Below are 25,324 nucleotides of genomic sequence, written 5' to 3'. Positions count from 1 at the left end.
AAAAAATCTCAAGAACGAAATGGATATTGTAAGAAGCCTGAAAAATAACCCATGGCCTGATTTGAGTAGCATGTTTCTCACCGGCAAAGAGTCTGCCTTTTTAATAACCAGAAAAATTCTGGATGTAACGTCCGAATGTGAGGATGAAATGGACATTAACGAGGTTCTCTGTCTGTGTACGTGCATAACAGATTTATGCACGTCGTTGGCTGCAAAAAATTGTGATTCTATAACGTGTGAAATTGTTGAATCGCTGGTTGATTTTATATTTGAGCAAAACATGTTTGTCTGCAGAGATTTTCTTTTCTGGCTAGACCACCGGTATAATGTCGTTACTACCGCTTGTTTGTAAATTTGTCACTACTTCAATGTATGATTGTATACTCAACGATATATTGTTGAAATAAAAGGTTGTCACAACTCCTTGTTCTGTTCTCTGACTTCATAAAAATGTCATTATTTAAAACGTTTAAAGGTAACTATTTAAGCGGTACAGATAGTAAGTTTTTTGTTTGTTTGTTATCAATGTAATAAGAAAGGATCTTGTATCTTATACCTGATACAATATTGTGAATGAAGAGGGTATATTTATTTCATCAAGCAAATTTGCATAAATATTGACGAACGCAAAGAGTTCGCTAACATTACAGCAGTACTGTTTGTAAAAAAAAAACAAGACACTCACAGACAAAACTTTTACAATCACACATGACGATACAATAGGTAAAATGAAACCGTGGTTCGGAACAACACAAACAAATCATAGAAAGATAAAAACAACAATTGTCATACTGCTACGACTAAGTCTCAAGCTAATTTATTTATTTTTGGTCTGGTTTCAGAGTCGCCCTACTACAGTGGAAAACTTTGTGATTTATACAGCAGCCTATGAGTCTTCAAATAATGAGGTGTTATACCTGTGAAACAGTAACAAACAATATTCGACATGCGCTAGAATCCAAAACTCTAATGTAACTCTAATGAGTTTGTTTCACATTCTGTAGATTATCTCAGTGAAGAAATCTCAGTTCTCTTGCGTTTTAGCTGAAACGCGGACTTATGCTAAACCTAATTTTCTGTCCTTTAGGTTTGGTGAAATATATGTTATAAAATTCAACGACCGGCATGACAACTTTGTAAACGCTTAACAAACAATATTTAAGCTAAATACATGTTAAGATATTTAGAAGGGGGGAAAAAAAATATACTAAAATATTTCAAGGGTCCGTGCTGTTGAATACAGTAACTTCGCACTGCATTGTTTTAATAAAAGCGGATCAATTATGAAGACAATCGTGACAAAACACAGCCGCTGTCGTGCGTGTTTCCCCAGGATCAAACCTTTTGGTCAGATGAATACCTAAAACGCGTCTGTGTGCTGGAGCAGACCGTCTAAAACGGCCAAAAATGCGCACCTTTCAATGAATTCAACTACATGACGTCTGTGATTTATTTATTAAAGACCTGTTTAGAGACGCGTACAAAGAAAATAGTGTTTCCACACCATCTTCAATTTGTAATGTGCAACTTTGTGTTCTAAATGACATAGATGTACATGTAACGGAGAAACGGTAAGATCGGGGAATGCTTGTGTCTGATGGCCGCTTTGTAGACAGAGCAGAAAAAGATCTGCAGTACATCACAATCTCGGTTTAAACAAACTCTTGTACAAGGATTATTCTTTTATTATCTTATAATGCATTTGTTCATGTTTTCCAGCAAGCAGTCGCGACATGATTGACCGAATTCAGAGAATAGTCTTCATCTAAAAACAATGAAAAAGTATAGAGTGGTATCAATATATTTAGAAGAGAGGATTTCAGTATTAGTTGTTTGTTATAAGAAAAAAGTAATTTAAAACAACATTTACAAAAATAAACCCAGATGATCATGAGTGGGTTTTCTGCATTCATATGATAATTTTCTTAGTGACTCGGACTCTTGAGTTACATAGGAAGCATAAAAAATCCTTAATATTTTGTGTCTGTAGCCTTTTCAAGATCGCGTACAACTTCAGACTTTACTGAATGTGTAACTTTGAGTACGATGGTGAGATACGTTGCAGCTGTAAGTGTAAAACAGCACGCCTTAATGAAGTCTCACATCAAATAGATGTATAATTGTCCTAAAAAAGAAATACCGACTTAGTCAAACACTCACAATAAATTTTTCTTAATTTTCATTTATTTCTATAAACACCGAATGCTGATGGTTCTCAGAGGGAGGGCCTCACCTACAGTACAGCGTAATGGCATATGCAATCCAGCAAACAAAATGTGAGCCGCGTCATCCGTAATGCCGATCGTCTGACTTAGTAAAATGCCAGTCGCAATAGATCAAGAGGAGGATTTCTGTATTCTGTAGGCATTAGAGCAATTTTTCTTAAATGGTGTATACAGTTTTGCATTTTGTAATTCAATGATTTTTAGTCGATCGGCTTTGCGCAAAGATAATTCCTATGTAAAAAATTATGTTTGAATTCTTTCTATAGCCTTTACAAAAGCGTGGAACATCATAGTTCTCAAAATATTGTTTGCATTACATCTAACAAAAATGACAGAAGTGGAGAAACAAAGATGTTTACCGCATGCACGCATTGTAGATGCTTAGGTACGCCAGAGATGTTGCTTTATTTGACTCACAGAAGATGGCGATAGTGAACGATAACACGCTTTAATGTTTAATGTCGTTGTGTTGAAAAAGATTCAGTGGACAAACGCCTCAAGGGAAATAATTTGAAGTGGAGGTCTGTCTTGTGAACGTACACATCGTAGACAGACCAGAAAGATGTCCTTTAGTGTTGTTTAGTCTTAAGCGATGTCATGTAGAAGGACGGTCATTTAATCGTTGTTGTATTTCTTTTGAGAATTTAACCCGTTAACCCGAATTACAGAATGATGCAATATCGCAAAACGATCAGACAAATCTGAACGTAAAACACAGGATTTCATTTTTCACTTAGAGAATTTGTTCAAATGTTATCAATTAATTTAACTCTTGCAGGTTTATGATTGAATAAGAGGAAAATAACAACTAGAATAAAGAATGTCGCGAAAATCTGTAGTAAGGGTATCAAATTTCTCGGACCCGGTATGTTATTGTGACGATGAATAATAATTTTGTCCTCCCTCCTGATCCATCTCAGCTATCGTTGAGGTTTTGTCTGTCTGTCGGTCGTGTTTTTGATCGTGTGTACAGAACGTGTTAAATCGACGCACAAACTATATGCGTGATGGATGTTTATGTGTTTTGAACATATTTTCATATTGAGAATATTGAGAACTTGTTGGTAATTTACACGTCGGGAACTTGCAGACAACGTTCTGTTTGACAGCATTCGATTTTAACCGTTTTCATAAGAGGAATGTATTGAAGCTGTTGTTTAACAAGTTTGAAATGTTGTAATGTTTCTGTTTAACTGTATTACATTCGGCATGCTGTAAATAAACCTCGTAGTAGGTTATTATTTTGATTATTCCGTGTTAACAAACAGTGCGTACTTTAGTGGTTCTTTGTACGATTTCATAATAAAAGCATCAAAATTGTTAACAGACTATTACCTTTTATATTAAAACTTAATAAAAACGTTAAGTAACGCGCAGTTGTGTAAGACACGTACCAAAACATCACGTTAATATGTTATCCCACCTTTCACACCCATTTTGATTACAGCGAGACGACTTAATGAGACAAAGAATTGGTTATTTGAACCGAATCACTGAACCGAACTGTGGGAAAGAATCGTTTCGCAGAAATGAATTGGACTTCACGTCGCTAACAGAGACCACAAAAAGGGTTTACATCATCACAACACGGAAAGGTGCGTGTACTTCACAAAAAGTGTGGAAAAGCGTGTCTTTTTATATCTGTGCGCCCGTATAATCAGAAGTCCTACGGTTTAGAGCGCTGTCACGCACAAGCGTTTTGGGATATGGACCCCCGACGGCCACGTTTGTAGTCTGAGGTGTATGCTGGGTATTGTGGTTCGCTGACCTGAAAGGCCGCAACGTTTGAAGGAGTTATTAGTTACACGCGTTCAATATAACATCTTTGTAAAAACAAAAAGAATTGTTAAAACGTTGCTATTTAGCCTAAACAAATATATATATATATATATATATATATATATATATATATATATATATATATATATATATATAAGAAGAATAGGATATACTTAGGGTAAAACAGATTTGACGTGTATATGTTGAAACGGAGCACCCGTTGTTGCGTTATTTCGTGAAATAGCGTTAGGATTTGGTTGTGTTCTTATATTTTTCTAGCTTCATCATGAACTATAAGCAAGGCCTTGTAATAATATGTTGAACATCTGATAAGGCGGTCGATATCACATCCAGAGTTTAGCCTACTGCGGTGCTATTTTCTGCAGCGGTTGTTCTTGTTGTTAGAATGCTTCAAATCGCTTCCAGACTTGTTTTATGAGCGTACCCTTGTTTGTTAAACTACTCGTGAGCGACATTGTTAACATTTTTAGAGTTAAACAGGTTAATGAGCTCTTTCAGCATCTATAGTATAACTCCGTTATAGGTTTTAGCTACAGCTGAATGATAAAACAAAAGTTAAGAATATTGTTGGCAATTTGCGGCTGACCGGGAAAGCTGTGTGTACCTTTGTGCATGTTTATGTGGTTTATGAGGACACAAATTTGTATAATGACGTGGGTATGACAGAGGTATTACAATATGAAGGTGGTTTATGAGGACACTGCCTATGTCCCCGTAATTCAAAAGGCTTAAAAAAAAAAAAACATACTAAATGGTGTTCTTTTGAAAATCTAAAAATGGACAAAGTCTCCTGTGAGGGCTAAGTTTAGGTGTAGGGTTGGTGTAGGGCAATAGCGCACACAGTTTGTTCAGTATAAAAACCATTACGCCTATGGAGAGTCCCCAGAAAACATTAAAACCAACATGTGTGTGTGTGCGTGAGACAGTTTGAATACAAAAATATTTTAGATAAAGACGGGATTAACTACAAGCATCCTAAATTAGAAACACAACACTATACTGTTTTCCCCCAAACCGGTTGTTCAACACATTTAAAAAAGTCGTAAGAAAGTTTATTGTGTTTTGAAGAGCAAGTCAGATGCGGTATATAATTAAATCTTTTATTATTGATTGATATGATAGAATCACGCTGAATTTATGAGGTTATGTATTAATACTGTTTTGTGTATTCATCGGTTACTGTATACATGTACGAGAGAAATGCATACGCACGATTGTTTTATAAAGCTTTTAGTCTGTCATTACAAATATCTTAAAGAGAAAACCCTTTCACGCATTCTGTTTTCATTTGTCTCAGGATTCTGTTACACAAAAACCACTTGAGCGTGGACACAGATCCTACGTGAAAGCTAAAAATATGACTTTTTAAACTATTTTACAGACACTTAACACATCTGCATCAGTAAGATATCATCATAAACCATCAGACACGTCAGGTTGTGGTGTGATAAGATGGACTTATCAAATATTTGCATGTTTCTTATATCAGTTATTTGATCAAATCTTAGTCAGATAAACCTATATAGACCAGTTGTTTTTATTTTAATAGAACATTATACTGTGAACAAATGCTACATTTAAACTCTGCGGTTAATAATACCGTTTTTAAGGTGAGAAAGAAAGTCTAATCTGTTGTAAAGATCCTGAGAAGCATTTGTGGGACCTTATACTTTTGTTGCAGACAGCCTTAAGTAATTTTCAGTCTAATATAGGTCCAATTCCTAAAGAAAAATCTCTGTAAGAGTCTTGCTTTACTCAGAGGATCGTTTGACTGCTTCTAATCCTTGCTCTGGTCTAAAGGATAATGATTTTAGGTTTGTTATAAGTTTAGGTTAAACTTATTTGTTAAAACAAAAGTTATATCATTGTTTAATCATGCTGCTTTTCATCACCTTGTAAAGATACCCAGTGTGATTCTAAACGTTCTTTAAAAAAGGTTTGTATGAGACATCATAAGTTTAAATATTTAACTGTATGGTTGTTTATGTGGATGTTTACGTGTAGATATGTTGAATGTTTGTGTGTGTGTGTGTGTGTGTGTGTGTGTGTGTGTTTGTGCTGAGGGCTGAAAAATATATGAGTGAAAAAAGAAATAAAGTAAAATGAAGTAAATTAAAGAATGTTTTCCTATAGACCGTCTTATTAAAACCATCATCTTTGGGGACCTCTATTTGTTTAAGTTTCTGGTTCTTCTTTTGTGCTATCTCGTCTCATTATAAATACACAATTCTCAAGTACATCTAACTTCGCCAGATGCGTGTCATGAAAAGGTTCAATAGGTCACACTTCCTTTGACCGGGTTGGGAAGTTTTGTCTAAACCTTCGACAGAGACGCACAGACACACGCGCATAGGTGCACATCGTAAAATAGACGCCATAGAGATGCTTTGATCGCTGAACATGTTAGAAACACCGTCTGTTTTAATCAATGGACCGCGTTCTAACAAAGTTTACGACGCCAGATCCCCTCAAAAACTCATTAGATTGCAAATGAGTTGAATCCCCAGAAACTTTAGCTATTTTACAACGTTGATCAGATAACACCGTTTCAGTGCCCGTGCGACCAGACGCGCAGCGCACTTTCTCATTCGGTCGCTCTGTGTGAGACATACATTTACATTCGTAAGATGTTGTAGAAAAAAAAAAAAAAAGTTTACCACCCCTCTAATTATGACTGAAAATCCAAAACATTTGCTATCATTTCAGTTTCTTCCCGCACGTGTATTTTAACCGACGCAGCACACTAGAAGTTTTAAGATTGACAATATCAAAGAGTAAATAAATAAAAGGTGTTAAGTGTGAATAACTAAAATAAAATAAGACAAACAAACAACATTTTTCCCCTGTGGGGCGTTTGTTTACAAGAAGGTTATGTAACCTTTTAAAGTGAAAAGTTTTATGATGAATGGTGAACGGTTTCATTAATTGAGAAATGTAAAATATTTATAAAATAACTTTGTTCTAATGTTAAAACATTACTTTAATTTCTTTAACATGCAAATCTTCAGACTCTCCTTACAGCGTTAGAGGGCGGTGCTGTGGGTGTGTCCTGACAGCGGCCCGCAGCTCATTCTCAGTTTTGACACAGAAGCTTGAGGTTGTGTAAACAGACGCTGCGTAAGATAGACATTTGTTTAACTTTTCTAAGTTGGGACAAATGCTAGGTTTTCAATTGTAATGCGAGAAGATTTTTACAGCTATCTTATGCTGGTGTTTTAACGGTCTGATATTTTTTATTTCACTTCACGGTAAGAGAACTCGTCTCTATATTATTTAACTTTATGTCTGTTATAAAGTCAAACTATTTTTTTTAAAGCAAGACATAGTTTTTTGATAAATATCTTATTGTTTTAACTAACGCATCCGATTCTTTTTTGTTATAGATAAACGAACGCGCTCGCAACTCTTCTATTTATTTAACTTTGTCAAACGATCTAGTTTTAAATTCTAATGATAGGAAAAATAGCGTATCTAATGCTTTTTTATTTGTTTTAGTTTTTCCTAAAACTGTTTTAACAAGACTAGTGTCCACTTGTAAGGGAAAAACACACGTACCATCGTAAGATAAAAACGAATCTATATTATTTAACTTTGTATCTGTTTTAAAGTCACAACTTTTTAAAACCGCAAAATAGGTTTAAACGAACGCGCTCACTTCTTCTATTTAACTTTGTCAAACAACTAGTTTTAAGATAGTGTATCTAATGCTTTTTTGTTTTATTTTCTACGTTTTTCCTGTTTTAAGTCTACACTTGTAGGGAAATAAACAGTCTTTGTACGTTTTACGTACATGTTTGATGTTTTTTTTTCTTGATGTGTATGTGAAAACACTTTAATAAAAACTTCCCTTTACCCCATTTAACACAAATTCATCATTTAAAGTTTAAACCACATAACATCGGCCCCACACACACACACATACACACACACACAGTCATAAATTCTTAAGTTCACCATAAGGTCAATAAAATGGCCGCTTAGAGACGGTGGGGGCTAGGGGTGTACAAAACAGGTGTCCAAACAGGTGTCCAGTTATGGGAGGGGGGTGGAATTTTTATGAGGGTAATAAATCAACCATTTTGACACAAAGTGAAGTACCATCTCTCTTACGCCATGCTATCTTTATCCTAAAACATCCACCTAAAGTAGTTTGTTTGAGATCATTTTAGCTGTTGTCTCTAAACGGATTTGGGCTGAATTTGGTGGATGGCAGCTGTTCCCATCTATGGATGTTCTCATGTGTCTCACAACCATCTGCTGATCAGATGCCACGTCACGTAAGCTCTTCATGTGCTTTTGACATCTCTGCTCATCTCTCTTTATTTGATGAGCTAAAAATACTTTTAAAAGAGTGACGATGGCAGTCTTTTGGATGTGAATTACTTGATGGTTATTTTTCACAAGGACTTGGCTACAAATAACACAAAGCACATTCGAATGTGAATAAACATCTATTCTTCTGAGAAATTCACTAATATCAGTTCTTAATTAGATGATCAACGCTTAGAACCGATGATAAATGTTTATAAATGCACAATGTACGTTCATATATGAGAAGTTTCAGGTCACTTCAGGATAATCCAGACTAGGGTGGAAGTTTGAGGGTAGTTTGGGTAAGAGTTTGGTTCAGGACAGAACTGGCGTTTGGATTTAATGTGTTTGAGGTGGGATCAAACGGAAAGGTTCGGATTGAATCTCGCTTCATCCCATTAGCTTCTGCAGAGAAGGGAGTCTAAAGGATAAGTATGCAAAAATGTACCGCTTGTCAGACTTTTAATCCAAAGCAAGTAGCTGTAGACTGCACTGACAGATTCCTATTGGCAGCTCGGGGCTAAACACTTCTCCAGAGGCCTTCATGATGATGATAAAAGAGGAGCAGACATGCATATGTGTTCAATCTCACAAATCTTTAACCTCTCAGCAAACAGCAAATGTCCTTAATTGGATCATTTGAAAGCAGTACATTTTAAAAAGTATTACTAAATTTACTTTTTTGACAATATGAATTACTTGAATGAGAACATTCTTTTTTCTTTCTCTCTCTGTCTAATTGAAATGTTTCAAACAGCTTATTGATGAGTGATCGTTTTGTATTTAGTAATAGTTTGTCAATCAATGTCCTTTATCACTTTCTATCACAGCTTTTCTATCATAATGACATTCAGGAATTGGCATCATTGTAGAGGATAAACAAGAATTATTATCAATGGATTTTGTGAAGACTGGGATATTTTGTGGTTTGTTTCTTTGTGTTTCTCTAAAACATTCATCTTGTTCAATTACACAAATATATTGTTAGATGTTATTTAAATTGATGCATAAAAATACAAAATTAATGTTGAATGAATATCTATATTTTCTTGTCATTGTGTAATTAATTAAACAGTTAAAGTCACCGAGGTTGAGCCGAGCAGAGCATACAGTATTGCCGTAGCATATTTACATAAAAATCATTAAATGAGAACACAGAGTAATTACAGAGTAAAGGTGTTGCACAAGAATAGGAAAGCTGACATGACTCTTAATGATGGAAAGATCATGTAAGTGGCATTATTCCAGGATCTCTGAAAATAAACTCATATAGTTGTTCAGATTTGTTTGTGCACTTAGAGACACCTTAACCCAGTTAACTCTGTATATAATAACTGCATCCATGCATCAAATCACTTCACACGAGTCAAACGCTTCAGTCACCTCCTCAGATCACGGCTGACATATTATTCCCAATACCTCCTCCCAGAAGACCTCAGCATATGTGTCACATGCGTCTGCAGGTAAATAAAGACCAAACTGAGTGTTTTCAAGTTCCAGTCCTCTCTAGACCTGAAGAAGAGACTGTTAAACAGAACAAACTATTATCAGTATTTTAATGCGAGCCTGTCAGGAAGAGTGTGTTCTGTCCTGTGTGTAACCGTTTAATTCAGGCCTGACATATACAAAGATATGTCTTTTCTTTTTTCTTTTCTTTCACATTTTAAGGAAAAATAATGTTTGACTGTAACTTCAGCTATAGTTTTCTGTATTTACTTGTCATTTAGTTCATGTGAAATAGATTAAATCACAGTAATAGACCTGGACAACAACAGCAGTAACTACTTCTGCTACTAATACTACTACTAATAAAAGTACTAATACAAATTTTGGAAGTGCATGTAATAAAATTCAGCTATGTATGACTTGTGTGACTTCCAGACTTTTATGGTAGTTTTTAGGGGGTTTTTTTACACTGAAGAACGAAAATCATACGGATTTTAGGCCTAAGGCAAATTTTTATTAAAAATTTTGAGTCAAATATTTAAAAAAGTATATTATTAGCAAGCCTTTGAAGATTTAAAAAAAAAAAATAAAGACAAAAAAAGTTTTTTATTTTATTTTATTATAATTTTTACTCGTTTTATTTATTTCCTTGATAAACGTCTAAACTGAATGAATGGGGGTCGCTGTCCGTGGTGCTGATCTCTCTCTCTCTCTCTCTCTCTCTCTCTCTCTCTCAAGCACACGCACACACAGATCTCTCTCCTCTCAGTGTTTGTGCTGCTCTCCTCGCGGATGAAACTCGCAGTGATGGAGATCAGAGTGGCTCGTTTTCGCGTTCGCCGGACATAAAGTGATTTTAAGGACAAATGCGGCGTGTTTCCTGTGCTGCTGATCTCACACACCGCCAGACCTGAGCTCGCATTGAGACGAAGAGCGGCGCTGGGAAGTTTAATGTTCCTCAAGAGCGAAGGAAACAGTCATCCGAACATCTGAGGTAAAACTCCTCCATCTGCTGAACCTTCTTGTCTCAGGATATTTGTGCTGTGTGTCAGTATGTGTGTGTTTAGCTGTTGTTTTGTAAGTGTGCCCGTGTGTTTGTGTCTGATGAGCCGGAACACAGTGTGAGGTCTTGGGCTGTGTTTCAAAACCTAGTGTGCTGACTACATAGATTGCATTTTTTGGGGCATCATAGGCCCGTTTTGAGTCAGAAAGCTTGTGTACAAAAATGCCGGTGGAACGCAAATACTATACAGTATGCTCAGTATTGTTTGAGACACAGCCATGAGGCTATTTGTCGTGTAGTTTATGTATTTGGGCTAATAAGCACTTGATGAAGGGGAAATATTCCTATAATGACCACTGTCTGTTAGTCTTATCTCGTAGATGTAGATTGAAACACAGGCTGGGAGTGATAGCTGCATTTATAACAGTGATAATGAATGACTTTGTAGTGAGCAGTCGACTTGGACTTAATTAAATGACTAAAAGAACTGCTAGCCACGTTAATTCCTATAGTGAATCTGCTGGACCATCACGGTTATTAATAAAGCAGCTGGTTTAAGGCTGAAGGGTGGGCTCAGATGCATGCTCTCCAGACCTCTACATGAGACATTTCCCAAAGCAGGTTAAGAATAGTTTGAGTAAAGGCCAAAACAAAATGTTTGCGTTTCTAAAAAAGTGCTGTATGAATTCAAATATGTGCAGTTTTACACACTGGCATGTTGCTTCCTATGAACCGGAAGCAAAAATAAGGTTTGATACTGTCAGAAATGCTGCTTCACCATCTCAGGAGGTCAATATAAGCATTTGGGCTGTTTTTCAGCATGCAGCCTAATTAACTTCTTGCTTTTTTGTGAAAACTGAATTTGCTTCTTTAGCTGTCTGGCTATTCTGTGTGATGTGAAATACGGCATCATCGTATGTGAATTGAGCTGTTTTGAAAAAACTGGTTCCAGTCGATCATATGCTCACACATTTTTAGTCGTGTCACACAGGCTCCTTTAAGATAAAGGCTGAATAGAATGGATTTTAAGATTCAGGTCAGTTCTGGTTTTGTTTGTGCATCCAGCTCCATCATTCTTGTTTCTGGTGTCTGCCCGCCCTGTTGAAAGCCCATCTAATTTACCCTCAGCTACATTTATTTTATTCTTACCTCTGAACTTTCTGCAAAATGCTTTTTTTGTCTATGCATGACTTGAAAGTTTGTCAACTTTTGACCAAACAATGTGTTGCGTAACAAATGTCTGTCCTTTTAAACATCTTCAAAAATACAACAGATCTGCTCAGATTGTTTTATTAGCTCTCATTTCTTGAGATTTTATCTACCGCAGTGAGTGTCATCTGTGATGCTCTCTATAACAGGCTGATGGCTTGGCAAATGCTCAATTCATCTCTGGGCACACTTACATGCACTGTTTTAGCAACTCGCAGAAGACCTAGATATCTTGGCTTTTGACGCATTTCTCAGAGCATTCTGCGCTGCATATGGGGATTGTTGCTTAATTCTTCATCTTATGCTTTTTTGTAATGTTGTTTTAATTTGAATTATGGTGGCATAATCTTGGAACTGTTATATTATTAGCTATTAAAGTTTGCAAATGCATGTTCAAGTTAACTTTATTGTCATTCAACCCAGACATGGTTTCTCTTCAGGTACTGGCAATAATTCATTCAAAACATTAATATTATCAGCATGACATTAATATATAGAAATGCCATTTTGCATATCGCATATCAGAAATGCAATGTATGTAGTACAAAGACAATAATCCTACAGATTAGACAATAAACAATACACACAGTATACAAGGCATTTGGAAGTGATTTTGCAGTCCACAAACTTTGTTCACATTGTCTAATCCACATTTCTTATTACTTTCTCATTGTTTTTTTTGTAACTTCACTGACAAAAGCTGAGGATCCTGATGTGAATAAGAAGAGTAATGCTAAGACTCTTTTCTACAACCTAGTGCACTGCATTGCTGTCTACCATCGACATGCGTCCTAACTGAAATGGAGGCTCATAAGTGACAGATTTGGAGCGCAAATGCGTGTCATACAAATAGCGTCTCACATGAAGCAAACGGGAAACTGGATGCACAATTGATTTCAATAGACTTATGATGATCTGGTGTGAAGTAATGAAGATAATGATACAACACCGTAAAAACTGTACACACAAATATTAAGAAATATAGTCTATTTAATTAATTGAAATAGTCATTTATATATTAACAATAATTATATCAAAATGCATTCTATGTTTGCCTTCTCTGTGAAGGATGCATTCAGTGCTACACTTTACAATAAGAATCTACATTAATTCAGCAGTTAACATCAAATAACAATGAACAATTCTACAGTTAGTAATCTTGCTTAAATTATTTTTTTCTAAAACATCCATTGTAAAATATTCAAATAAAGAAATTTTATTTTATTAAAAATCAGTTGGCAAAGGAAAAGAAGCAAGAAAACAATGTTGTATCTTTTAATTGGTCTAGCAATTTTAATAAAGTAAAAGTTTGTTCAAACAAATCTTGCTTAATGTACTAAATTAACATCAGCTAGTTTATTATGAACAAACATGAATTAACATTTAATAATGCATTTTTAAATTAGCATTAGCCTAGATTAATAAATAATGCAAAAATGTTGTTCATTTTTAGTTTGTGATACCTAATGCATTAACTAATGCTGAAACTTATTAATTTTAATAATCATGTTGCCTGTATAGGACGGTGCATTACAAGGTTTTGAAACAGAACTGAGCCATCAGTGCATTCTAGAGCTAATACATGTAGAAATGAATTAATGCATTCACTTTAGTGCACAAGATCTGTTGCATGATCTACAGTCAGCACCAAATGCACAGATTTGAGGTACTTTGTCTTAAAGTATATCCTCAATCTTGTGTCCATGTTTTGCTTTCTATTGATGATTGACTCTTGCTTTCATTAGAAACCTCCAAACAATCTTATCAACCGAAAGCCCTCAAACAGCAGTGAAGTTTCTATCTTATCTCAGTCTGCCATTGTGAACGGGCTTCTCTTGAATGGGCCGAAGTCAGTCCATCACGGCGAGTCAATAAGGGAGCGAGGGCCAACAGCCACAGCAAAGGCCATGAATGGACTGCTAATCATAGGCGGCTCAATAGGCTTTTCAATAGCGCTTACTCATATCTAAACAGGGCTCAGGCTGAGAGCTCTTTCTGTGCGCGCTCGCTGCTGAAATGTGACACAATGTTCACGTCTCGCAGTACCAGCTGTGTCTTTATGCCACCAAATTAACATTCACTTTAGCAGCACTATTTCAGTAAGTGTGTGTGTGTGTGTGTGTGGATGCTTTTTTTTTATTGGCCTGAATAAGCCCCACCTAACTGCTTTAGTGAACTAAATATGCTCTTGTGCTAAAAATAAAAATAAGAAGCCGAACTGAAGGCGACTGATGTCTTGTTGTTGCACGATAGCTTGAGAGTCAAAGCTGGTATGTCACTGAAGAATCAGCGGTGAAGCTTCACTTTAGCAATGGTAAAATAAAATCATATTTTCAGGGTAAATCAGTTGGTATACAAAATTAACGATGGTTTTTGCATGTGCTACTTTACAATGGAAAAATACGTTTATACATTCTCTAAATAATTAGTATTGCTGATATGTTGGTTATGTTTAGAAACAAAATGTGTTTGGAATGCATTCAGTGGAAAAACTTAATTCAAGATATTATAAATGCAAAGAATAACTTTAAATATACATACATTAAATACTACAAAGTTTAATATAATTTACATATTTTATATATTAATTTAAATTCTACTGTCCAGACATTTGGTGTCAGTAAATTTTTTTTTTTTTTTAAGTTTTGAAAGAAGTGTCTTCTGCTCACCAAGGCTTTGTGAAATATTATTGCGATTTTAAATAATTGTGTTCTATGTGACTATATTTTAAAATGTAATTTATTTCTGTGATCAAAGCTGAATTTTTAGCATCATTACTCCAGTCTTCAGTGTCACATGATCCTTCAGAAATCATTCTAATATGCTGATCATTTCTGATTATCAATTATTTACAGTGAGGAAGTTTAGTCACAAGTGGAAGACATTCAAAACAGACACCAATCCTCCCAGGAGTGGATGTCCCAGCAAATTCACCCCAAGATCAGACCATGTAATGCTCAGATGAATGGCAGACAACCCGAGAACTTCACCGCAGGCTCCACAGGCCTCAGTTAACATGTGATATGATCAAGTTCATGACAGTACAATTAGAATAAGACCAGTCAAGTATGGAATGTTTGGAAGGGTTGCCAGAAGTCAAGTTAAGTCACCTTTATTTATATAGCGCTTTTTACAATGCAAATTGTGTCAAAGCACTGCACAATATCAAAAAAAGGAAAATAATGTGTCAATAAGTTTAAATAGTGTCTTTGCAATAAGGTCGGCGATATCGCTGGAAATGAAGCGTCCCCAACTAAGCAAGCCAGAGGCGACAGCGGCAAGGAACCAAAACTCCATCGGCCAGAAGAAAGCCTCTTCTCTCTAAAAAGTACATGGCAGGATAGCTTAAGTTTTCAAAATTGCCTCTGAACAAGCCATAAGACAGTTACACCTTATTTTGATGGTCTCTTTAACACACTCTATTGATTATAAGTAACGTTGCGCCTACATATCTACTAGCTCTCAATAGAGTGTTGGTATAGAGTATTAGTAGACTGTTAGGGTTAGAATAAGTTGACATGTACTTGCAAAGTTATAGAATCTCTATTGGAACACCATCTCAAATAAAGAGTTAGCAGATATTAATCAGACAGTCTGCTAATACTCTAATGAGAGTTAGTAGACATGCAACTGCAACTTTACTTATTGTTAACAGAATGTTCAAATGCGACCATCAAAATTAAGTGTTACCCATAAGACTTCTAGAACAATGTTCTTTGAACAGACGAGACCAAAGTGGAGATGTTTGGCCATAATGCACGGTGCCACATTTGGTGAAAACTAAGCACAAACACCTCATACCAAAAGTCACACATACTGTACTGGTGGAGGGAAGATGATTTTGGGCTTGTTTTGTAGGTACAGGACCTGGGCACCTCACAGTCAGTTACTACTCTGTATACCAAAGTATTCTAGAGTCAAATGTGAAGCCATCCGACCAACATTGGGTCATGCAACAGGACAATAATCCCAAGCACACCAGCAAATTTACAAAAGAAAATAAACAATAAAAGCAAATGCCCACAAGCCTCAATAAACTAGAGCAACGTTGAAAAGAAGAGAGGGCCAAAATTCCTCCAGAATGATGTGAAACACTGATAAAGTCATACAGAAAATGATAGTTAAATAAATATAAATACATTTTGCTAAATAAATAATGACACGGTGTGATTTGTCATATGTTGATGCTCCTCTGAGGTTTTATTTTCCAAATTTTAAGAAATACCAAAGACCAGATTATTTTTTATTTTTTTAGCCCTGTAGTATAAATATACACTCACTGGCCACTTTATTAGGTACACCTTGCTAGTACCGAGTTAGACCCCCTTTTGCCTTCAGAACTGCCTTAATTCTTCGTGGCATAGATTCAACAAGGTTTTGGAAACATTCCTCAGAGATTTTGGTCCATATTGACATGATAGCATCACGCAGCTGCTGCAGATTTGTCGGCTGCACATCCATGATACGAATCTCCCGTTCCACCACATCCCAAAGGTGCTCTACTGGATTGAGATCTGGTGACTGTGGAGGCCATTTGAGTAAAGTGAACTCATTGTCATGTTCAAGAAACCAGTCTGAGATGATTTGAGCTTTGTGACATGGTGCATTATCCTGCTGGAAGTAGCCATCAGAAGATGGGTACACTGTAGTCATAAAGGGATGGACATGGTCAGCAACAATACTCAGGTAGGCTGTGGCGTTTAAACAATGCTCAGTTGGTACTAAGAGGCCCAAAGTGTGCCAAGAAATTATCCCCCACACCATTACACCAGCACCAGCAGCCTGAACCGTTGAGAAAAGGCAGGATGGATCCATGCTTTCATCTTCTTTACGCCAAATTCTGACCCTAGCATCTGAATGTTGCAGCAGAAATCGAGACTCATCAGACCAGGCAACATTTTTCCAATCTTCTATTGTCCAATTTTGGTGAGCCTGTGCGAATTGTAGCCTCCGTGTCCTGTTCTTAGCTGACAGGAGAGGCACCCGGTGTGGTCTTCTGCTGCTGTAGCCCATCTGCTTCAGGGTTCAACGTGTTGTGCGTTCAGAGATGGTATTCTGCATACCTTGGTTGTAACGAGTGGTTATTTGAGTTACTGTTGCCTTTCTATCTTCTCTAACCAGTCTGCCCATTCTCCTCTGACCTCTGACATCAACAAGGCATTTTCATCCACAAACTGCCGCTCACTGGATATTTTCTCTTTTTCGGACCATTCTCTGTAAACCCTAGAGATGGTTGTGCGTGAAAATCCCAGTAGATCAGCAGTTTTTGAAATACTCAGACCAGCCCGTCTGGCACCAACAACCCTTCCACGTTCAAAGTCACTTAAATCCACTTTCTTCCCCATTCTGATGCTCGGATTGAACTTCAGCAAGTCGTCTTCACCACAGCTAGATGCTTAAATGCATTGAGTTGCTGCCATGTGATTGGCCGATTAGCAATTTGTGTTACCAAGCAATTGAACAAATGTACCTAATAAAGTGGCCGGTGAGTGTATTTTGTTTAAATACATATTTATTTTATATTTAATATATAATATATGTATTTTTAATATAAATATATGTTTAATATAATTTTTTCAGGATTCTTTGAGAATAGAAAGTTCAAAAGAACAGCATTTGAAGTCATTTAATGCATTCTTGCTAAATAAAAGTATTCATTTCTTTTTAAAAAATCTTACAAACCAAAATGTTTTAGCAATATCTTAATAATCATACTACTACTATTACTACTAATAATAATATTCATCCATAAATAATATATAGTTAAAGAATATCTAATATAATATGCATTTGGAAAAGTTTAAAGGGGACCTATTATGCAAAAATCACTTTTATAAGGTGTTTGAACACAGTTGTGTGGCCGCAGGGTGTGAAAACAACCATCCTATAATGTTAAAAATCCACCAAATCATTTTTTATAAAACCAATAAATCATAAACGGTCTCTCCAAACGAGCCGTTTCAGATTCTCCCTCTGTTCACGTCACCGAGGGGAAAAAGTCCCACTCATTTGTGACGCTCTCTGCTCTATTAGCATAAACACAGCCCTGAGTGAGAAGCTGCGGTCCACCATTACTGGAGATATATACAATGTCAGCAACAAAGAGGCTTTACAAGTGTTGTGTTTTGGGATGCACTAATGAACATAGGAGTCTCCATAATCTCCCCTCAATCTGAGCCGAGGACACTGTGGTTAAGTTTCATTTTCGAAGGAAATATCCCGGTAAATTAATAAGTTGAAGTTGTCGAGCTCATAATCAGAAGTGGGACTTATAAAGTTTGTGATAGCATGAGACCAGCTATGTTGTTATTTTTATCCCGCCGTGCTTCCTGTCTGTGTAATTCATAAACACAAATTTATTATGCACAGTATAATCAGATGACTGACTTTGAAACAGAGTAGTTTTCTGTAAAGATAACAGGCTTGTACTAATAGGGGAATGTTTATTTGCAAAGGCTAGCACTGTCTGCTAATGCGGAGCTGGAGCTCTTGAAGCTCCGCCCCCTTCTCCGGGAGCAACAGCTCATTTGCATTAAAGCAACATACTCAAAATCAGCGGGTTTTGGCTCACACCCTAAAAGTGGCAATTTTAACAAGCTGTAAAATTTATCTGTGGGGTATATTGAGCTAAAACTTCATATATACGCTCTGGGGACATCAGAGATTTATTTTACATCTTGTAAAAAGGGGCATAATAGGTCCCCTTTAATTGAATAAAAAGCTGATGTTGTCTATGTAGGCATGAGGCAGTGAGGGAGCGGTTTGGAGCTCAGAGACGTCAGTAAAGCAGCTTTGTGTTTTTGTTTTCAAGCGTCACGCCGTTAAATCCATCAGCAGAGAAGTTTTTCACTACGTTAATTCCTAAATGTCACTGTGCTCTCTGGTGTTTTACTCAAACCCCAGAGAAAACGCTGTACTCAAGCTATTTCAGATTTCAAATGACCTTCTAAATCCCAGCAGTGATTTTTATTTAAAACAAATCACAGCTCTGATGGTTCTAACCTACATACGTGAGGACAAATAGGCCTAATTGGCCATGAAAGGCCGCTGTGTGTAAGAGTGAAGGACGTGCCATTGGGACAAATCTGGACAGAAGCGGCCCGCTGATAAAGCACAGCGCCGCTGGCCTCTACATTATTCATGCACTTCCTTGTATTGAATATCCGCAGAAATGGAGACGAGTGTTTGGTTCTGGAGATCGGCTGCCTGATTTCCTCGTGTTGCATCAATCGGGAGCAGAGAGAGAAATGCAAAAATGAGCAGAAACTCTGTTCTGTTTTCTTTATGACACAATCTTCCTCTCAAACCCCCTGCTGTGCTGAGAGAGAGAGAGAGTGATCTCTAGATGGGAAGACTAGATATATAGAAGAACAATAGCACTAAAAGACATGGGGAAATTTGCTTTAAGTCAACATGAAATCAAAACTGAACCAGTTTATTTTTAATACACATTTCTGGTCAGATTTCTATGGAAAGGTGACTTTTCAGTCAGGTCACAATTCAGTCTTTTTCTCACTATTCAGAGTTTATATCTGAGAAAACAATTTAGTAAACTTACAATTATGAGTTTGCTACTTGCAATTGTAAGGTATAAATTCTGAATTGTGAGTTATAAACTCAGAACTGTGAGGTATAATTCAAATTTATTAAAAAGTTATAATTGCAAGAAATACTGTAAACTTATGATCGAATTTATAACTTAAAATTGAGATAAACATGCAATTCTACGAAAAAAAGTCAGAATTGTGAGATACACTTGATAAACATAATTCTTTTAGACTTTTTATCTCACAATTATGATTTTTTTTTTTGTGCTATTCTGAGTTTATACTGTATCTCACACCTCAATCTCAACCACAATTTCACACCAATTGTGAGATATACACTTGTAATACTAAGAAAAAAGTCAGAATTGGAGGATATAAATTTGTAATTCTGAAGAAAAAATGTCAGCTGTACTGTGTCAGAAACTCAGAACTGTGAAATGTACTAATATAAAAGGTGATTGTGAATTTTATCTCACAATTGTAACTTTTTTTCTCACTATTCTGGGTTTATATCAATTATGAGTTAATAACTTAAAATTGAGATATACAAAAACACAATTCTAGGGAAAAGTCAGAATTGCAAGCTGTACTGAGATAAAAGTTGATTTGAGATCAAATTTGTGACTTTTTAATGTTTTTTCTTGCTATTCCGGGTTTATATCTCACAATTCTGAGGAAAATTGAGAGATATACTGTCAGCTCGCAATTATTTGCTTATAACTTGCAAATGTGAGATAGAAACACGCAATTGTAAGAAAAAATGTTAGAATCTCACAATTCTGAGTTTTTTCTTACTATTCTGAGTTTATATTTTGCAGATCTGAGAAAATAGTCAGAATTATGAGATAAGTCACAATTACCTTTATTCCTTTATTTATTTGTCCCATGGCGGCAACCATCTTTCATAGTTTCCCCATTGCACATTATTCCAAAGAAAAAAAATGTTTGTCCTCAGAATCTTTTATTACAATGAAATCAAATTCTGCCAGTTCTGAAAATACTTTTATTTTCGACTGACATCACTTAAATAATCATTAAATAGTCATTAATAACTATTCCCTCATTGTTTTAGGCAGCTATTGCATCATACTTCTTCAAATGCATCACATTATGGAAGTAATGGACTGTTTCATGTTGCCTTAATAGCTCAGAAAACACAGCACATGTCCTGTCATATAGTGCCGCTGCGCTCGAAGGCAAAGTACTTAAAGTACATACTGTAGTGACACATGGTGAAATATGGTGATTCTGACCTTTCTATACGGCCCGTATTTCAAGCAGGAATTTATACTAGATAGACAGAAAGAAGGACATGAGCAAGAAAAGAGAAAAAGAAACTGACAAAAAAGAGAAAATAACATGCTCTATTCATTTAGCTGCGGTACCCTTTTGGGCTGTCGGCTGTATTGTCAAAAGTGTGAATAATTGAAGCTGTGAAAATGTCAAGCAGGCTGTCCTGAAAGCCCCGAGCTGTTTGTCTTTCTCAAATTAGCACTGAATGAAAAATCACACTTTTGAAGAAGGTAGCAAGAGAGAGAGAGGTTCGGTTTGGTAAATACATAATTTAGTTGCAAGCTTAAAAAGTTGATTCGGCTGTGTTTCTGAACGCTGCTCTTGACGCATCAGTACAGCTCAGATTTGTTCAGGAGCTCGGCTGTTGATTTACAGTGAGGTGGCTCGTATCACATCAGCTGCTGCATGCTTTGTGAGCAGAAATATAGGCCTGTTATCCTGTTCATTCATAATCAAGTTAATTAATAGACTATAATGCCCACAAAATGCACTGAAATCGCATTCGCTGTTTGAATATTAATTTGGTAACCTTCATCATGGTCTGCGTAATCACTCAAAAAATGAGCATTTACGTTTACGCAAATATGATGCATATATACTGTTCAAGAATCTGAGGTCTGTAATGTTTTTCTCTGTTTTTGAAAATCTCTTCTGCTCACCAAGGCTGTAATATTGTGAAATATTATTACATTATAACTGTTTTCCATTTGAATATATGTACATGCGCAGCTGTATTTTCAGCATCATTACTCCAGTCTTCAGTGTCACATGATCTTCAGAAATCATAATAATATACTGATTTACTGCTCAACAAACATTTCTGATTATTATCAATGTTGAAAACAGTTGTGCTGCCCAATATTTTTGCGGAAACTGTCATTCATTCTTCAAACTTCACTGACCCCAAACTTTTGAGCAGTGCTATGATAAATTATTTAAATATCATAATAGTATTTTGTACTGCCAGACTGTAATTTTACAGTAATTCAAAATTCAACATTACTCAAAGGAAAATGTTGTGTGGAGGAAAATGTGCTTAATTGCTATGAAAATAATGTCAAAATGCAAAAAAAAAAAAAAAGTGGTTATAAAATTTCATTTTCTTGCAAACATGATGATATAACAAAATCTAAAAATGCAAAATATATCTTATATTTTTTACTTAGGGCTGAATTATGCATACATAATGCCAAATTTATGGCTTTGTCACAATGCACACACATGAAGCCTGGAAATCCTTCTCTTTTTATTTATTATAATATTAATCATTTTTAATTTTGTTTATGTTTAATAACTTTATTGTCATTGTAGCTTAGTTGTATTCACATGTATTTACAGGTGAAGTGAGTCATTGATGCTAAATGGAATTGCTAATAACTGTTATTAAACATATTTCCCAAATATCTTCCATTGGTTGGACAGACAGATAGTCCCGCCCCCAGACTCGCACCATTGGTTGAGCTAATGTAGCTGTATCAGGCAGCTTAAACCAGCAGATCAGTGTTTTGAAAGCATCACAGTGTTACACTTTTTGGGGATTCTTCCTAAAAATGTATTTTGTATAATGACTCTGAATATGAAGTTTGGATAGAAAAATTGTATTATATATTGAAAATTGACACACATCACCTTTTAAGTAATCAACACTCTCCATTTTTGCTTACATTATAAATCGAATTATGAGAATAAAATGTTATGTAGATGTTTGACTTCTGCAAATGCAACACTTGCAGATCTTCTCATCTAGTTTCTGTCAGTCTGTCTGATTCTGTCATTGAGCACACAGACTGTGTGCCGCAGCGATTCATCACGGCCGTACGGCTCTGCCACCAGCCATGTGTTTAAATAAGATCTTCTATTTTCAACCCTTCTCCACTCCATACTGTGTCATGCTGAGACCTTCAGTACCAATGTAGGTTAAAATGAACAGAAATGTGTGCAAGGTGCCTTTTAACCAAAGCGTCTGTTTAGCCAGGTGTCACGGCCAAATGAGCCCCATTAGCTGCTGCCACGCAATAGAGACGGACCGAACTGCTTATTTTCTCTATGAACCCATATCAGGTGCTATGAAGGTCAGGATTGTATGCAAAACGTGTGATTTCTGACTGTAAAATGGATAATCATATAACAGCAAAAGCTCCTTTTTGTTTCCCATTTACTCACTAAAACCTTTTAGCTTAAATTTAGAAAGTATTTTTTATATTTTGGTTTGTATTGGGTCATGCTGCATTACACCACTCCGTTTGTTTGTACTTCTGTCTCGTTGAACTATTTGCTATGTGCTAGTTTTTTTGTTTTGATTGTTTTTTACACTTTTTTAGCATTGGAATGCATTAAATTTCATGCTAAACAAATAAAACTATTCAGAAGAATTAATAAATCAATTAGAACCAATGTTTCTATATGAAGATCATTCAGCAAATATTGACAGGAGTCTCATCTGCTCTCAGGTATTTATGAAAGCTCATTTCTGCCATGGGATATAAATATAAAAATGAGCTTTTATCTCACAGTTTGGACTTTTTTCTGGCAATTTCTTTTTTTTCTTGTAATTCTGAAATTGTCAAAATTAAGTAGAATTGTGAGATATAAACTGTTTCTTACTATTGCGAAGTTACAATTATGGCTTTATATCTATATCAGAGTTCACTAAAATTAAAACTAAAGCCAAATAAAAAAAAATATTTGCTACTTGAAATAAAATATTAAAAAATATTATTTCAGCGAGTTGCCAAACTACACATACTCATTTTCATTCAGTTTAACTTGATATACTAAAATAACTAAAACTAAAACTGAAATAAAAAGTTAATTTAAAAAATTACAAATAGAAAAATTGCATAAGCACAAAATTACTAAAAGTTTAAAATTAATTGCAATTAAAATTAATTGCAATTAAATAAAAATAAAAATAGGAAATACAAAAATAAAAATAAAAAATTAATTTACAGTCAATAAAATCTCAATGATACTAAAATAGCTCTGATGTATATCAGAATTGTGAGATTAACACAAGTCAGCATTCTGAGGTAAAAAGTCACTATTATAAAAAAAAATAAACAATTATATATATATATATATATATATATATATATATTATCCATAGGTATTGAAAGTAATTGTGCAGATGAATGTTGTTTCATGTGGGTTTTAGGAATGAGTCTCCTAGTAATGTCTTTGAGAAATTAGTTGGGGATTTGTGTGTATGTGTGTTTAATTAAACACAAAATTGCTTTGATAAGATAACTTGATCTGCATCAATAATCAAATAGTCTAAAATAATGTACTCTGAACAAGTACTGAATGCCATGTGATAAAATTGCATATTGCTGCATACTGTTGTTTTTGCATGTAATCATTAGTTCTTTACATTAATGAATTTCTACTTCACTTTTTGTTCACACTTTTTAAAACAGCTCTGGCAACTTTTGACATCACATTTCTTACCACATTTCCTCTGAATCTTAATAAAACTGGGCAATATTAGCCCAAAAAGCATGCAGTTCAATAATCCACTAAACTATTGTGCCATCTGGACATGTTTGGCGTACTGTTTTCAGTGTAGTGAGATTTGAGATGCTCTAATCCTGTTTGCACATATTATAATAGCATGCTAATTGGGATGCAGCTTAACTACTTCAGGCATTTAATTAAACTGAACACCAAATATCCTGCTCTCCTGTGCTAAATAAGTGCTATTTATTCTGTACGGTTTCAGATAGAGTGATATTAGCACCAGTGCGTACTGAGAGTGAGTTGGAAAGCCACAACTCTGTGTATGTGTGTGTGTATTCATAACATAGTTCACAAAACAATGAAAATTATTCACTCATTTACTTTCCTTTTTCTGCCAAAGAACCCACAATGAAAACCCAACCCAAACCCAATAGAAAATATTTATAAAAATGTCTGTGCATTAAAAAAAAAGGCCCTGCCATTTTTAACAGGCCCAAATGCAACACTTATTTATTTATAAAATACACAAAAAAGCGAATAAACTCAATGTGATATGTGTTAGTCATAGATAAATCAACAGGTAAAAAACAGATCAGATTTCTGCACAAAAATAAATCATTCAAATTTTCAAAAAGCATTATTCAAATTATTTAGAATCAGCATAAATATTTTCATTGTAAAAATAATTAAATGTATTCAGTTAAGATGTATGAAAATGGTCAAAATATGGGCATTTTCAAAAAATGTTGTTTATTAATAAAATGCAGATTATTAGTAATTAAATACATACAGTTCAGTTACATACAGAAATCTGACCTGTTGTGTAATTCAAATGAATGGAAATGCATAATACTTAAATGTAGGCCTAAATATTTTTTGAGTATGTATTTTCCATACAATGAGAGTCAGTGAGGTCCAATACTGTTTGAATCCCAATGTTCTTCACAATATGGTGTTTGCCCATCCAGAATGTCTCTTTGCAAAGGTTTTTTGAATCATTTTGTTTCTTTACTATGTGGTTTGTAGGGTATTTT

This window comes from Barbus barbus (genome assembly GCF_936440315.1).
Source record: "Barbus barbus genome assembly, chromosome: 13".
Classification (NCBI taxonomy): domain Eukaryota; kingdom Metazoa; phylum Chordata; class Actinopteri; order Cypriniformes; family Cyprinidae; genus Barbus; species Barbus barbus.
The sequence above is the reverse complement of the archived record's forward strand: the minus strand, read 5'-3'. Positions refer to the sequence as shown.